The sequence below is a fragment of the Eriocheir sinensis genome, chromosome 39 (assembly GCF_024679095.1).
Source record: "Eriocheir sinensis breed Jianghai 21 chromosome 39, ASM2467909v1, whole genome shotgun sequence".
Taxonomy (NCBI): Eukaryota; Metazoa; Arthropoda; class Malacostraca; order Decapoda; family Varunidae; genus Eriocheir; species Eriocheir sinensis.
The window spans coordinates 8,050,854-8,069,768 of record NC_066547.1 but is presented as its reverse complement, the minus strand read 5'-3'; positions in this window follow the sequence as shown (position 1 = coordinate 8,069,768).

Below are 18,915 nucleotides of genomic sequence, written 5' to 3'. Positions count from 1 at the left end.
GTAGTGGGCTTTATATATATATATATATATATATATATATATATATATATATATATATATATATATATATATATATATATATATATATATATATATATATATATATATATATATATATATATATATATATATATATATATATATATATATATATATATATATATATATATATATATATATATATATATATATATATATATATATATATATATATATATATATATATATATATATATATATATATATATATATATATATATATATATATGCATACATAAATGTAATCATTGTATTCATATCTGATATCAATACTCCTGTTTTTTTTAGATAATGCAGTAGGCGTTATCTAGCTGCTGTAATACTTGGGTGGCAGATTTTATGATACAACAATTGCACTTAAAATTTATTTATGTGTTTCTTAAAAGTTCTATAAAACAACCACACACGAAGAGCTCTTGCATTCACGGAATGACAGAGGTTGTTCCAGCGATTCCATTCATCTCTGCGCAATATTTGCGGTGGAGTGGTGGTGGTGGCAACGATCTGTGGGAGGGAGGCAGAGCGGCCGATAGGGAGGGAGGGAAGAAGGCTGGATAGGAGAGAGGGACGGAGGGAAGGAGGGAGGGGGCAATGATGGGTGAGGTTAACAAACACTTTGGCCAAAGCTGCATCCACACCGACCTTCAGGGACCCGGCGTGAGGTAATTGGGTATAATTTCCTCTTCGGGATCCTGGGAAGTGTCATATTAAGCTGTCACTACGAGGCGAGCTAGTGACGGGTGGCGGAAGTGAGCTGCCACTGGACGCTGCTTGCCCTATCGGGATACTACACGGGGGGTCGGCGCCTGGGGCATGACCAATAGCGGCTGGCTAGCTGGGAGGTGAGGGCCGTGCGAGCCAGGCATCCATCCGTCTTGGCCCTCACCTCATGTATCAAAGTCAGCGCGCCTCGGCCATAAACGTGTATGTGTGTGTGTAATTTCCTTGTAACTGTTTATTTTCGTCGATGCTCCGCTCCGGGTGTGTAGGTGGGTTTTACGTCTTCCTGTCTTGGTTTGCACGGACATTTTTCGTCTGGTTCTGGCGTGCTTATGTTTGTGTGTATGTATGTCTGTGTGTTGTGGTTTGATGTGTTATGCTGTGTTATTGTTGTTGTCTTGTGTTGTGTTGTGTGGTGTGTGTGTGCGTGTGTGTGTGTATGAGTGACACGCATCCCTCATTCACTATTTACATCTCCATCCACCTGGGACTTCGCACAACCATGAACTAAAGTAAATATAGAAATAAATGTAAAGTGGTATCATCTCTGGTATTAAGAAAAAAATACAATACAGATTAAACCGACGCTGCGGAGACCAGTTAGTGTGTGTGTGTGTGTGAGAGAGAGAGAGAGAGAGAGAGAGAGAGAGAGAGAGAGAGAGAGAGAGAGAGAGAGAGAGAGAGAGAGAGAGAGAGAGAGAGAGAGAGAGAGAGAGAGAGAGAGAGAGAGAGAGAGAGAGAGAGAGAGAGAGAGAGAGAGAGAGAGAGAGAGAGAGAGAGAGAGAGAGAGAGAGAGAGATTTACAAAGATTTACAAAGAAAATCAGACCACACAGACCCCATGGTCCAGACTAGGTGGTCTGTCCTTAAACCTAAATGATTCTATATTAATCAGATGGCTCCAAAACCTTGCATTTCTACTCTAGTTAATATTAAGTTCAATGAAGTGTCGGTCGAGCTTGTTTTTAAAGGAGTCAATCGTGTTACACTGGACCACTGAAGGTGGGAGCTTATTCCATTCTCGCACTACAACGTTGGTGAAGAAAAATTTGGTGCAGTCTGAATTTACTTGTCTACATTTGAGTTTTATGCCATTGTTCCTCGTTTGCAAAGTGTCATCGACCATAAACAATTTTGTTCTGTCTGCATTCGTGAAACCATTAAGTATTTTAAAACATTCGATCAGTTTTCCTCGGAGGCGGCGTTTCTCAAGAAAGAACATGTTAAGGGTGGAAAACCTTTCTTCGTAAGATTTGTTTCTCAAGGAAGGGATCATTTTTGTTGCCCGACGCTGAACACCTTCTAATTTAGCAATGTCCTTTGCATGGTGGGGAGACCAAAACTGTACCGCATATTCCAAGTGGGGTCTGACTAAACTATTGTAGAGCGGAAGTATTACATCTTTATTCTTGAATAAAAAGTTTCTTTTAATGAAGCCCAACATTCTGTTCGCTTTATTTGCTGCATCGATACATTGATGTGAGAATTTGAGGTTTGACGCGATTTCGACCCCCAGGTCCTTAACGCATTGAACGCTTGTGAGTTTAACGCCGCCCATTTCGTAGTCGAACTTCTTATTTCTTGTTTCAACTTGAAGGACCTGGCACTTGTCTTCGTTAAAGGACATCTCCCATTTATCCGACCAAGCTGAAATTTTGTGCAAATCCTCTTGGAGGCTTTGCCTGTCTTCGTCAGTGAAAACCGAGTTACCAATCTTTGTGTCGTCTGCAAATTTACTAATGCGATTATTGTCCAACATCCACATCGTTGATGTAAATAATGAAGAGCACTGGGCCAAGAACCGAGCCCTGAGGGACGCCACTAGTGACCGGTGCCCACTCTGAGTTAAATCCGTCAATCACCACTCTTTGTTGTCTGTTGCTCAACCAATTCGAGAGAGAGAGAGAGAGAGAGAGAGAGAGAGAGAGAGAGAGAGAGAGAGAGAGAGAGAGAGAGAGAGAGAGAGAGAGAGAGAGAGAGAGAGAGAGAGAGAGAGAGAGAGAGAGAGAGAGAGAGAGAGAGAGAGAGAGAGAGAGAGAGAGAGAGAGAGAGAGAGAGAGAGAGAGAGAGAGAGAGAGAGAGAGAGAGAGAGAGAGAGAGAAAGGAATAGGAAGTGCGGGAAAAAAAACAGGTTGAGAAGCAGGAAGGAAGAAAAAAAGAGAGGAAAGGATAAAGTTAACTGCAAAGCCGTGAATAAGCGAAACGAAGGCGAGGTGAAGTGCACAACCACAAGTTTTAAGTGGTACAGATAATGTGTGAAGAAAAGAAAACGACCACTTCCAGAACCCAAAATTTACGAGACGTCTTTTGTTTTAAGTGAAAACGTAACTCACACAATTAGGAGGAAAACGTTAACTGATATTTAAGATGGTTATACATTTGTTTTAGGGCCATAGTTACATCAACGGAGGTGGTAAGACAACATTAAAACTGGTGATAGCTGTATAATCAAGATAAACGAGAAATTGTGGCGTCAAACTAATCATTTACCGAACAATTATTGTGGTTTAAGGACCGGCGGGAGACGGCTATATATTTATCGGTGGTATATAATTCTTTTTCCCGGTTTTATTTTCTTAACCAGCAATATTTTCCACGTCATAACTCCTTCCTCCTCCTACCTCACCTCTTCTCCTCTCCGCCCTCCCCTCCTTACCTGCTTCTCCTTCCTCCCGCTCCTCGGCCCTTGAGGAGTTTGGTAACACTGATGGTGAAAGGAAGATTCATATCAGAATTCTCTTAACACTCAGTGGGGTAACTTCCTGTGTGTGTGTGTGTGTGTGTGTGTGTGTGTGTGTGTGTGTGTGTGTGTGTGTGTGTGTGTGTGTGTGTGTGCGTGTGTGTGTGGCGTCAACTCCTCATGTCGATCTATCTTGTTGATTTACGGTTCACTGAGCACACACACACACACACACACACACACACACACACACACACACGCGCGCGCGAAGTGGAATATATGCGTAGCTGTAGTATTTATAACCACCAGCATCATTACTTTTAAAAATAAACAACAACAACAAAAACATCTCATAATATATCACCACCACCACCACCACGCATCAACACCAACGCACCACCACCACCACCACCACGCATCAACACCAACACACCACCACCACCACTTCCATCACTATTAACACCACCACCATCACCAACGATAACCTCTACCTGTGACCCACCTCAAACACACCTGTCTTACCCCCTTCCTCCCCCACCCTATCATCTCTCACCCGCCCCGACACACACACACACACACACACACACAGGTAAGCAGTTGTTGGTGTGTTCGTAGTACGGTATACAAAGTTTTTTCCACGTGACTCGGCTTGAATGGATCTGATACTTGATACACGACGACAACTTAAGTGTTCTCTCTCCCGGCCAGGTGGTGCACTTGTAGAAACTGAGGACGCCGCGGGGGGGGGGAATTGGGTAGATAGATAGATAGATAGATAGATAGATAGATAGATAGATAGACATAAATCCACACCAAAAGAAGAGAAACACTCAGACAAACTACGAAAACACAGCAGATGTAAGATTAATGCATATATTTACATAGAGAAGCAAGGCAAGCAACGGCCCATAATAACAGAATAAGATATAGAACAATAGAATAGGAAAAGAATGGAAAATAAACCGACAGTGCAAGTAAAAATAATCGAAAGCAAGAGTTTTATGCATGCAGCGAACAGGACGCGAAAACGGATGTGAATAAAAGGCAAGGAAATATAAAGAAGGAATATCTGTCAAATGTGTGTGTGTGTGTGTGTGTGTGTGTGTGTGTGTGTGTGTGTGTGTGTGTGTGTGTGTGTGTGTGTGTGAATGAACGATACATAAATTAAAACTAAAAATAAAATAACATGACGGTTCTTAAAAAAATGCCACATAAATCAATCACCTGAAAAAAAAAGCAAATATAAAAGAGAAAGTGAAAAAAAATGATAAAACAATGATGAAAGTATAAAAAATAACAAAAAAATAACAAAAAAAATAATGATAAAAAATAATGATAATGATAATAATAATAATAATAATAATAATAATAATAATAATAATAATAATAATAATAATAATAATAATGATAATAATAATAATAATGATAATATAACCAGAGAGTCACATCGGGAAGAGAGAGAGGAAACGCCTGGACCCATGAGACAGATGTTGCATACCTCATAATTATAGGAACAGGTTTATTTCCGGTGGGCCAGGTACACTCACAACTGGCTCGGCGGGGGTAGGGGGGGGAGGGAGGGAGGAGGGGGAGGAAGAGGAGTGGAGGAAAAAGAGGAAGATTAAGAGGCATATAGAGGGAAGGGTGGGAGATAGGAAAGGGAAGGGAGGGAGGGAGGAAGATAGGAGGTATATGGAGGGTAGGGTGGGAGGGATGGAGGAGGAGCGGAGGAGGGAGAGGAAGATTAGGAGGCATATGGAGTTCTAGAAAAAAGGGAGAAATGAGATAGATAGATTGATTGAGAGAGAGAGAGAGAGAGAGAGAGAGAGAGAGAGAGAGAGAGAGAGAGAGAGAGAGAGAGAGAGAGAGAGAGAGAGAGAGAGAGAGAGAGAGAGAGAGAGAGAGAGAGAGAGAGAGAGAGAGAGAGAGAGAGAGAGAGAGAGAGAGAGAGAGAGAGAGAGAGAGAGAGAGAGAGAGAGAGAGAGAGAGAGAGAGTCAAGGAAGTAGGGGACGCCAAAAAACAGAAAACATCACTGAGCTAAGAGGTGGCGGTAAAACCCAAACGGAGAGATATAAAAGCCGGAAATACAATCAATTAACAGGTACAGTAAGCCAACACGTGAGATAAGATTCTGATCGAAGGAAATGCAGCACTCAACCCTCGGAAAGGAAGAGAGATAAAGAGAGATAGGGGAAGAAGTAGAAAAAAAAGACACCACCAATAAATAACAAAACAACAACAACAAAAAAAACAGCACACGCTAATAGCTAGAAAACAACAACAACAACAGACATATAAAGAGAGATAGGGGAAGAGGTAGAAAAAAAGACACCACCAATAAATAACAAGAAAAAAAAAAAAAACCCAGCACACGCTAATAGCTAGAAAAACAACAACAACAACAACAACAGATAGATAAAGAGAGATAAGGGAAGAGGTAGAAAAAAAGACAACCGCGATAAGTAACATCAAGAAAACCAAACCAAAACAAAACAGCACACGTTATCACCTAGAAAAACAACAACAGAACAATCACACACTAGAAAAGAAAAAAAGATTAACATTGCCACAGATTTTCCGGTCGTACCCGCAACCATTTTTCTTTCTTTTCTCATAATAAAATAGAGATTCCAATCGCCTTTCTTATCTCCCAAACACACACACGTGCGCACCTCCGCGAGCCGACTCATTAGCACCGTTTTCCCGTACAACGACTAATGGCGGAAACGATTGGCCAAATGAGGGTCACGTGGTCTGGGCTGATGAGCTACGGTGGGAACTTATTACGGAGAGGGAGGGAGAGTGATTACATGTGGGAGTGAGGGAGCGAGGGAGGGAGTGAGGGAAGGAGTGGCGAGAGGTTTGTTGTATGGGAATGACCTGCTTGGTATGGGAGGTGATGGGTGGAAAGGTATAAAGTAAGGCTATAGGAGAGGTGTAGATATGTGTGGTGTGTGTGTGTGTGTGTGTGTGTGTGTGTGTGTGTGTGTGTGTGTGTGTGTGTGTGTGTGTGTGTGTGTGTGTGTGTGTGTGTGTGTGTGTGTGTGTTTGTGCGCGCGCGTGTGCGTGGGTGGCGTGTGCTGGTACGTTTCGTCACACCTGGACAGACGCACCCCACCTGTGGCTGCTCATTAGCATCTAATTACCATATCAGGTTTGCTATCGAACAGCTTATTAAAATTATGTTTCAAGAGGACTTATGCGTTCAAAGTTCAGCCGTCAAATAAAAAGTGAAGTCGATGAATCTAAAGAGTACAGATGAAGTCCTTTAACAGACTAATTGTTGGTACATTTTTAAGGAATAATCGCCTTCCATTCAGTTATAATTATATCCTCTTCCCAAAAACTAAAAAAGGGAAACATGCAGTGATGGACATTTCCAGAATCCTTGAACGATTAGGTGCTTTTTCATTCTCAGTAACTTGATTAACTATAGCCAGTGGCTCTGTAGGTATCTTGTGGGTCTACTTTATATAACCTGCCTCTTGCACGTAATTCAGCATATAGAAGACAGGCTTTTGAGAGGCGTGTCATGTGATAAAGGTTGGGGTTCAGAGGGAGGGAAGTGAAAGGCTCAGGGAGTTTCATGGAGCAGCTGCTGCTTTGAGACACGGCCGTCCCAGTGAGATGCCATGATCTCGTGAAGCCATAAGTTACCAAAAGCACCAATTCGTCTCTTCACGCCCCCTCTTAGTGTCCATGTCTCAATGTCACAGAGCAAGACAAGCCAATGACATTAATATGGGTGACAAATGATCAGCGATAACTTTGATCGACGACTCAGCCCCCAAACCAGTTCATGCAAGTGTTCAAAAGCGATCAAGGAAGGAGGAATCACTACCCCAGTCCGCATTGCGCGGAGAATACACTTAGAACAAATCCACATCTTGTCCTCTTCCTTGTGAAGTAGTCGTCATGACAATAATAAAGTTTGAAAAATTGGTGATCATGCACAGACGCAGATGGTCTTATTGTTTCCAGCGGTGGTCTGAGTCGGAATCATTCCTGAGGGCGGCACGGGCTATACGAATATCCTTAGCCTAAATTGACATTGGCGTTCCACAAGGGTGTGAAGCACTAGGTCAGTTTTAGAGAATGACCTCGATTATTTCATTGCCTAACCATTTAAATGCTTCGGAAGATGCTCTCACAACATGACAATTTTTTTTATTTCTTAAGGCTGGCAAAGGCCAGATGGATGACGGACACACCGGCGCTCCTCGTATGCCTGCTCCCAAGCGAGACAAGAAATATTAAAGTTTCGAAATGAATCTGTTGTATACATCAAAATCCGTCCAAGGTCCTTGACTCAGATAAGTGAACAATTATATAAATGTTTCAGATTGCACGGCAGGAGAACTTTGTGGCCACTTTTTGTGAAGGAAGTCTTTTCTACGATAAATTTTGTGACAGAATATTAAGAAATATTATCCTTCCTTACATCACTATTTACTCAGTTACTATATTTATACTAAATCAGCAGATGGGGAAGTGAAGGGAGTTTCGTTATATTTCTATAATTAGTAACAGTGCAGTACTTATTCTGGTTAGGTCCCACCTAGATTAAGATACTCAATTTTGGCGACCTTATTATAGAAAGGATATGGAGTCACCCAAATCAGAACAAAGAAGAATGACTAAAATGACCCAAGAACTTAGAAACTTATTCTGAGAAAGACTGAAGAATAATATATATAATATATATTATTTAGTCACACTCTTTGATAATATGTAGACTGCATGGTAACTTGATTTATTTATTTAAAGTTAGGTAAATTAATTAGGGCGGTTTATAAAAGGTATTCATACTGAAAAACATGTTACGAAATGCACGATGCAATGGGTACAAATTGGATAAGTTCAGGTAAAGGAAAAAAAAGAGTGCCAAGAACTGGTTTTCAGGGTAGAGGATGAAAGGAACAATAAGACAAGTTAAGTAGATATGTAAATGATACAGAAACGACTTAAAGTTTCAAATAGAGGTTAGACAGATCTATGAATAGGAAGCAGGAGTTGGTGGATAATTTGTTTTCAGGACTTACCATGAGTGGGCCAACTGACCTATTGTAATCCCTTTAAACCTTTGTGTGAGTCCTTTTATGTGAGGCAAGTGAGCTCTATAAACTGAAAAGGTTTGTCATGAGAGGAAAAGGCTTCGCACAATAACGGGCCGTCACCGGAGAACGCGAGGGCTGGCTGTCTTCTGATACACTCACCGGGTATTACTGTCTCGTCTCTCATTAAATCGGGATGTGTAACTCTCGTGTAACGTCACCTGGGCCGATGACAGCTGTTAAGGCCGAAAAAACTTCTTCACGAGCAATAAAATCTATTTTTATATTTTTACATTAATTTATGGCTGCTTAAGGCTAATGAGGTGTATCAAACAGTCTATAAAATTAACTCCAGCCACAATCACGGTGACTCACCCTCATCCATGCATTTTTATCCTAAGATAACTTTATTTAACATAAAAAAATGTGTTCATTTAGCTGCTGACGTAAGTCAAGAATTTGATCTGAACTAAATATTTTTTTTAGTACTATTACTTACTGATCCTGCACAGTATTAAATATGCTACTGCTACAACAACAACAACAACAACAACAACAACAACAACTACTACTACTACTACTACTACTACTACTACTACTACTACTACTAAAAAAAAAATGTGTGGACTGGAACTGAGGGTGGAATATAAGAACATAAGAACATAAGAACGCAGGAGTCTGCAAGAGGCCGGTAGGCCTGTACGAGGCAACTCCTTTGACCCTAAGCTCCCGTGTATCTAACCCCACCTAATATCGCTGTCCATGAATTTATCTAGTCTATTTTTGAATGTGACAATTGTATTGGCACTCACCACATGACTGCTAAGCCTATTCCACTCATCCACCACCCTGTTAGTAAACCAATTTTTGCCTATGTCCCTGTTGAATCTGAATTTATCCAGTTTAAACCCATTACTTCGTGTCCTACCCGGTTCTCTTACCAACAATACCTTATGAATGTCTCCCTTATTAAAGCCCTTCATCCATTTATAAACCTCGATCATGTCTCCACGCACCCTTCGCCTTTCTAGAGAATGCAAGTTTAACTGTTTGAGTCTTTCCTCGTATGGCATGTTTCTCAACCCCTGAATCATCTTAGTCATCCTCCTCTGCACCGATTCTAACATTTTGATATCCATTCTATAGTAGGGTGACCAGAACTGAGCCGCATAGTCAAGATGAGGTCTAACTAATGCTAAATATAGTTTGAGGAAGACTTCGGGGCTTCTGTTGCTTACGCTCCTTGAAATAAATCCCAGTACCCTATTAGCTCGATTTCTAGCTTGAATGCATTGTGCCCTTGGACGGAGATCAGAGCTCACTAAGACCCCTAAATCCTTCTCGCACCCAGACCTACTTATGAGAGTGTTATTTAAGCAATAGTTATGTGAGGGGTTGTTCCTACCTACACTCAGAATACTGCACTTCCCTACATTGAACTCCATCTGCCATTTATCCGCCCAGTCATATAATCTGTTGAGTTCACCTTGGAGAATACTAGCGTCCTGATCCGACTCAATTACTCTACCGATCTTGGTATCATCTGCAAATTTACTAACATCACTACTAATTCCTGTGTCTAAGTCATTGATATAAATAATAAACAAAAGTGGACCTAATACCGAACCTTGTGGGACCCCACTCGTAACACATCCCCAGTCAGATCTTTTACCATTGATTTGCACTCTTTGCTTCCTATTGCTAAGCCACGCCTTGACCAAGTTCAAAACTTTACCCTCTACTCCGTGAGCCTGTAATTTAAGCAACAGTCGTTGGTGAGGAACTTTGTCAAACATATCAAACATGATAATATTATACGTATTATAATAACAATGCAACGACTGTCCGTCGTGCAGCCTGGCCGGGGGTTTGAGGTGACACGTGTGCTGCGTGGTGATGTGTGGATGACCCTAATTAATGAGGTATCATTAAAAGGAGTTTTTCCTCTCGTATCAAAAGGTGATAAGATTCCAACAGCCGCTGCAGCGAGTGCAACAAGAGCAGGCTGCAGCAAAAGTGCAGCAGCCATGACGCAAGTATCGAAAGCGCTCTGGAATGCATGCAACATGGCAATAACTTTTAACCTTTTCTTCTATTTGTTCTTTTACAAGAGCAACATTTTTGAGGGTCATTTTTTCTTGTTTTTCGACCTTATTTTGCCTCCTCTTTAATAAAAAAAAAAAACGGATGGAAACTCCGTGTTGTGGTTGTAAACACGTTTAGGATGGCGAGGAGACCGTCTAGCGAGACTGTCTGAGGTCACGGGAAGCCTTGCAGCTCATAAAATGTAATACTGCCAGCAGGTGTATGGCTAGCATGTGGCTGGGGGCTAGACCTGCACATCATCAGCCCAGCAACAGTGGTTGTGTCGGACTTTCTTTCCCGTGTTCCGTAGCTTAATCTATCTCAAATGAAGCATTGCCTATACGTAAAATATCTGATGTCCACATGGGAAGTCAGGATGAAAAGCTATGAAGAAAATGACTCATCTATCATTACACCCCATACGATTGTGATGCCATTCATCCTCAGTGACAGAACTCCATAACTGATGTGTTTGTCAGTCATCACACTCCTGTAAAGTCAACAGGGGCAGCCACACATCGCTGACCCCCTCGAGAGCTGGTGCTTCAGAAGGCTGAGAGAAGCGACTGAGATTTCCAAGTTTATACCCCAAAGCTTCTGGGATATATTATCAAAGGAGAGGGAGTGGAATGGGTGTAGAATATATACCACAATGAACCTCACTGTTACATTCCAGTGCTCTAATCGTAATCGCTGTCACCTCCCTCCCTCCATCACCACAGCACTACTAATACTGTTATTGCTGCTGCTCCTTCTACTACTACCAGTAACAGTCATATCTACCAAGGCTGTGAGTGTGTGTGTGTGTGTGTGTGTGTGTGTGTGTGTGTGTGTGTGCTTCACCAAGAAGGCACCACTCATCAAACCCAGAGGCCAATATCACTGGCCATGGGAATGAGGGCAGGTGGAGTATATTTAACCCCCCTCACAAGGGACTTCAGGTAGATTTGGCTAACTACTTCTACTACTTCTACTACTACTACTACTACTACTACTACTACTACTACTACTACTGCTACTACCATCAACACTACTTCTACTACTACTACTACTACTACCATTACCACCACCACCAACGCCACTACTTCTTCCACTACTACTACTACTACTACTACTACTACTACTACTACTACTACTACCACCATCACCACCACCACCACCATCACTATTACCACCACTACTGCTACAATAATTACTACTACTTCTGTTGCTGATATTACTACTACTACTACTACCACTACATAAATGATACCTCCACCCATGTTTATTTTCCCGACACATAATCATGGAGGGCTCCATAGCTTGGAGGTCATTAGCCCCAACTCTGTTTGCTAATGACTGTGGCATCCAACCATATTACTAATACTACCTAGCATTAAATCACCTATCATCTATTACGTCCAGATCCCCTTTTCCTTCCCTACTCAAGTCACTCCCGACCCACCCTAATGTCACTCTCCACCACTGTGGCTTCATAGTCCATATTGGAGATGTTGGTGGCTTTTGGGCCAGAGTGTCTGGTGCCCCTGAGACATAGGATGGCCGACCTGAGCAGGGAGTACGAGAGGCGACACCTCATCCAGGCGACAACGTGGCTCCTTGGCTGATGCTTCTTTTCTGAGATTAGTTCCGCGAGTCGTGCGTAGAAGCATTGGGCCCTGGGACCCATCCCGCCGGATGTGGTGAAGACGAGGGGGGTGAAGCTGCCCTGATCCACATTGTTGTATTCTTTCACCGTATGCCCTTGTCTTCTCCTGCTCGTTCCTGTGGTGGGCGGCTTCCAGGGACAGCTCACGGTGACAGGCAGCCATCGGGTCGAATATGCGGATGTCCATGAACGCTCGCTGTCCGCGCACCCAGAATCCGCGGGCACTTACATCAACTCGTGCCTCCTGTGAGGTATTGGCCGTCCTGTACCGAAGGTGTTCGCCGTCCAAGGGATGCAGTGCCGGCTCGGTAGTGACGTCTTGGCATACCTCCCCGAGCATGCTGGCTGTCAGATCCTTCACTTCATCGTGTCGAATACAGACGAAGCCTCCCTTTTTACAAGTCATGGTGTGGGTGACATCATTTGGTGATCCACATGCACAGAGATCAGGCAGTCCCTCAATCGGCCAGCCATATCTCAGAGCAACGGCGTCGACAAATTCTTGTTTGTTGAGGCTGAAGCCTTTTGCTCTGATTGGTAATGACGTTAGCCAGTTAGAGGCGCCTGCCTCCTGTGCTGTGTGTATTTTTCTTCCCATTTCTTGGGTACAGGTGGTGTGTAAGACAGTCCAGCTCGTCTTTTTGGGCCTGTTGCCTTTCTTCTGAGATTTTTCTTTTAATTTCTCTTATTTCTGTTTGGTCTATCACGCCCTCTGCCTCCTGAGCGATGATTCTGTTGATGAGTGACCTGGTAAGGCTGATGGAGTTTTGGTTCTCCTTATCAGCCAGCTTCTCAGGGTTGGTGATCCCCATTCCACCCAGTCTTGGAGGAAGTGCTAGCATATCCCTCTCCTCCTCCCCCAAAGCATGAGATTTCACCAGCGCCGGCAAGAATACATTCTTGGCATTTTCCAGTGCCTACTACTACTACTACTACTACTACTACTACTACTACTACTACTACCACCACCACCACCACTTTTGCGCGTGAGCGTGTTTGTGTGCATTTCACCTACTTATTACCTTGCTGGACAGATTTACAAGATACAATTTAAATTACACTTTAATATGCTATCTATAGTTATGATCATTGTATGGAGTGCAATAATACTTTATTCCTTAAAATAACGGAACTGAAATAAAACATCATTTAATTCCTAGCTCTTTATCGCAACAGCAGCATAAGTTTCAACCCCAGTGCACATTATGATTTTTTTTATGTCGACTTGTAACGATGACAATCGGCCATACAAACACGAGAAGTACCCAACATTGGCAACAGTCATGTCTGTGCCTTTATGGGATAGATAATTTGTGGGGTGCTGTGCGCCTCAGGTGCCATCTTCTCACGCTCATCCTAAGAGGGAGTAAAGTTAGGTTCCACGAAGAGCGAACAAGTTGCCTGGCAGCAACAACAGCCACGCCGAGGCCAACGCGTGCGGCAGGGCGCGGTCAGCCTACCTATGGGCCTTTCTAAACACAGTCATAGTTCGCTTTCAAGGCAGATAAGCCATTTTATGCCTCAGAACAATAACGCATCGTTGCTTTCCGTACTCATTTTGCTGACAGGCACAATAACGCGTGACCAACCAATAGTGCTCCGCTGTGTGATCTCTCGCCCTCCAATGGCGTGCGAGAGGCATTGATCGGCGTGGTCAGCGGGGTGCTCAGGCTCAGGGGCGGCAGCCACTCACCTTGCCTCACGTCTGACGTCATCGATGTAAACAAACTCGCTCATTGGTTCATCTGGCACCTGGCATCCTCTTCCCGCGGCAGAGGCGCCCTCATTGGCTGATGCTCATTGGGAGGGCGCGGCCTTTAGAGATTTACGAGACGGCCCTCAGCTGTGGTTGCCTTGGTAACGTTAGTTTTCTCGTACAAGGATGCTGCCGTAGAAAGTGGGAAAACCTGCGGCGACAGTTAGTGGGATAGGTTAAGTAAAATACCTCTCCAGCCTTTCTGTGTTAGGTACTGTTCTGCAACGTTAGGAATAGCATAATAAGGACGTAGACATTCACAACGTGCGACTGCAGTTTGTGGAATAGGTAAACTTAAACATATCTCCAGCTTTTTTGGGTTAAATACTGTTCTGCAACGTTAGGAATAGCGAAATGAGAAAGTAAACATTCACAAAATACACCGAGTGGAAATATAATAATAAAACAATTTATCTTGTATTTCCAGACAAGGACTTTTCTGTGATAAATACTTTTCTGCAACATAAGGAATAGCAGTATGAGAACGTAAACAGTCACAAAATACACAGAGAGGAAATAATAATAAAACAAATTGTGTGTATAGACGATGACTAAAAAGTGCTATTACTCATTTCGTGCCAGGAAAGACAAAGGGGATCGCCTTATGATTTACTAACTTAAACCGACAGAGCCCACATCAAGCAATAAATTAAATAGAATAATAAAAGACTGTACATCAAAGTGACAGTGATCAATGAATGCAACAGATAACGAAAAGCATCATATCCGTTCTGACTCTTGTAGCAAGCTTTTTTTTTTCCTCCTAAACAGATGAGCGGATATTGCAATTTCCCTGCCACGGCTGAATGTACACCTGTGCGGCTCGTTTGGTGGTGATACCTTTCTTTCGCTCCGTGTCTGTCTGTCTCTGTTTCTGCCAGTCTGTCTGTTTCTGTTTGTGTCTCTGTCTGCCAGTCCGTCTCTCTCTCTCTCTCTCTCTCTCCTTAGTGCCCTATCCAACTTTACGATTGGGGAAGTAGCAAAACTTTAAACAATTATGTTCACCATGCAATCATATTATTCGTTCCTAAATAATAATAAAAATAACTAACCTAAAAATTCTTCTCTTGCAGATAATGAGTTGAACATGATCGCCACAGGTAAGTTAGCAGAAGGGAAACAGGTTCAGCGTTGAAGTAGTACTAATGAAGCGTGACAGAATGATGTTTCCGCTTGTCCCCAGTATTAAAACCACCACAATCTCTTAACCTTCCCCCTGCCCCTCCTCCCCCCAAGCACGTACACACACTCCATCCACACCGACTGCGACTTAACTTCCGCTGCCACCACAACCACCATCCTACCACCAGTGTCAGTAGATTTTTTATGCTTCTACTCCCACTAATTCCGGATCCTTGGAAAATATATCATAATCATTGAAACTACGAGTCCTTACTACTACGAATCATTACTACTGCTTTACTTACTACTACTACTTACTAAATACTACTATACGTTCCCGAGTGTTGCGTTCAGCACTGCATTCTACATACACCTACTACGTTCATTAGCATCCTAACAAAACTTCAGTACTGCCTCCTGCATACTCCGATACTGGATGCATTAGAACCTTATAATAAATACGATTAAAACGTCAACTATCATCACCTTTCGTCACTATCCACATCATGACCTACACCTCTTCCATCATCTTTGCCACAACTTTATAAAAATGGTCCACCAGTTCTTTCTCTTCCATTACATCCTCTACCAAAGTGTTCATACTGCTGGTATCGCATCTGCCATCATTTAGGATTGCACGTTATTATTGCCTTGATAACGTATGTATACATCGGTTTTACCACTGGTCTTTTTAAGGTGTAATATTTATTCATGTTACATTCAGCTTTCTTTTCTTTTTATAAATTGTTGTCGATATTGGGGAAGGAAACAGTTATCAGGATTAGTTTGAGGGATAGATCCGTCTATAAGTATGCAATGTTGCAATGCGGGATAATATTTGGTGAATTTTTTCATGAGACAAGATAATGGAGCGGAACTTGTTACTACTACTCCTACTACTACTACTACTACTACTATTACTGCTGCTGCTATTACTACCATCACTGCTACTACTACTACTACTAATGCTACTACTACTACTACTACTACTACTACTACTACTACTACTACTACTACCACCACTACTACTACTACTACTACTACTACGACTTTCATGTGCTCTTGAATGTTGCCCACTTATAGGACTCGTTACCAAATAGTATGTTAGAAGAATATTTGTTACATGGGAATCAAAGAACAAAATCATCCCAATTAGGCTACCTGTTCTCTTTTTGTGGTTCTTTTCATGTCTTTTCACGTCTTGTTGGATCATTTCTTTTATTAAGTGAAATTTATGGCTCTACCTTGGATGAAGTATATATTCTTATGCTTTCAACTCTAATTTTGCTTCATAGCCAAGAATTGTGTTACGTCCACTAAAATATGAACGTCCATTATATTTTTCATTATTCGCTCGCCAGCTGGAAAACACTTATAACACCTAACATTGTATTGCACTACCGGTACTTTGTCATTATATATCTTCACCTTCAGGGGAGAGAGATAATGAAAATGCTACGTCACGGCTCATTCCAAATAATTTTCATGTCATTACCAAAAACCGCAGCGCTACGGGTTATCATCTTGCGGGGAGGATTATGTATATATTCTTCATAAGTAGGTAAAGTTATAACGTCGGGAAGAGGTGCTCGACTGAATAAATGAACGTGATGGCTGAACACTTATCCTATACTTACTGTGTCTTTGTGTCTGTCACCTGTGTGTTTGAGAATTTCGTTGCTCCTCTCATTTATATGTGTGTATATATATATATATATATATATATATATATATATCTATATATATATATATATATATATATATATATATATATATATATATATATATATATATATATATATATATATATATATATATATATATATATATATATATATATATATATATTATTTTTGTTTGTTCGCCTCCATATATATGTTTATCTGTTTGTTTGCATTTCTGTGTGTCTGTTGCTTGTCTGCTAGTTTGTCATTGTTTGTGTGTGTGTGTGTGTGTGTGTGTGTGTGTGTGTGTGTGTGTGTGTGTGTGTGTGTGTGTGTGTGTGTGTGTGTGTGTGTGTGTGTGTGTGTGTGTGTGTGTGTGTGTGTGTGTGTGTGTGTGTGTGTGTGTGTGTGTGTGTGTGTGTGTGTGTGTGTGTGTGTGTGCGCCTTTCTGTGCGTCTGTTTTAGTTTGTTTGTCTGTCTGTCTGTGTCTGTTTATCTGTCTGTCTATTTCTGTCTGTCTGTCTGTCTGTCTGTCTGTCTGTCTGTCTGTCTATTTCTCTGTCAGTCTGTCTGTTTGTCTCTGTTTGTTTATCTGTCTGTTTATTTCCCTGTCTGTCTCTGTTTGTCTCCGGGTTAGTTTGATTTAAATCGATTTAGATCGGAGTAAAAAAAAAATGATTCAAATCAAAATTAAATGTACTGTATTTAAAATGATTCAAGTGTTATATCAAGATTATAATATCCAATGATTTAAGTTTATATATATATATATATATATATATATATATATATATATATATATATATATATATATATATATATATATATATATATATATATATATATATATATATATATAAGGAAGAAAGAAGAACATGTGAAGCAGTTGTACAGGAAAAGTATTAAGTTAACTCGTCCTGTAGTGGTCCTGTAGCAAGTCAGACGCCAGCGAATCATTGCCATCTCTTACAAGAAAAATATTCAAAAGCATAAAAAAGAAAGTAAGGTCTTTTTGTTGATAATAACAATAAATGTAATTATGAAGTTTAATGAGCTTAATTCTTTTTTTAATGCAAAGTAACATGATTAAGTTTAATTTCTTATTAATATGATCCAAATTTGACAACATATAGATAGACAAGTAAGCAAATTATGATTTTTATGGCTACTTATGATTTTTAATGTGAAAAACTCATCTTGGGTAATGTATTTTAAACTATGATTTCATTTAACATTGGACAAGTTTAATACAAGAAAATGGCCTCATAAGGCTGACACAAATAATTAGTGGAAACAAACAAGGATTAATGCAAAAAAAATAATTTAGATAAAAAAAAATCGATTTAAATAAAAGAATCCAATCTAAATCAAATAAATCGATTTTTTTTTTTAGAAAAAAAATCATGATTTTTTCCAACCCATGTTTGTCTGCCTGTCTGTCTGTTTATCTGTCTGTCTGTCTGTCTGTCTGTCTGTCTGTCTCTGTTTATGTCTGTCTATTTCTCTGTCTGTTTGTCTGTTTGTTTGTCTGTCTGTCTGTCTCTGTATCTTTCTCTCTCTATATCTGTCTGTCTGTCTGTCTGTCTGTCTGTCTCTGTATCTGTCTCTCGATATCTCTGTCTGTCTGTCTGTCACTGCTTGTCTCTCTCTCTCTCTCTCTCTCTCTCTCTCTCTCTCTCTCTCTCTCTCTCTCAACAATCCCCCCCTTGGGAGAGGTGCCCCCCGCCCCATGAGGTACATGGGCACACCTGGCTCTATTGTCGTGTCACGCTATTGTCATTTTCATCAGGACTCCCGCCCGGCCAGGAATGTGCGACCCATGCTTCTTGTGAATACTGAGTGTGTGTGTGTGTGTGTGTGTGTGTGTGTGTGTGTGTGTGTGTGTGTGTGTGTGTGTGTGTGTGTGTGTGTGTGTGTGTGTGTGTGTGTGTGTGTGTGTGTGTGTGTGTGTGTGTGTGTGTGTGTGTGTGTGTGTGTGTGTGTGTGTGTGTGTGTGTGTGTGTGTGTGTGTGTTTGTGTGTGTGTGTGTGTGTGTGTGTGTGTGTGTGTGTGTGTGTGTGTGTGTGTGTGTGTGTGTGTGTGTGTGCAAGTACGTGTGTGTGTGTCGAGACAACACACACACACACACACACACACACACACACACA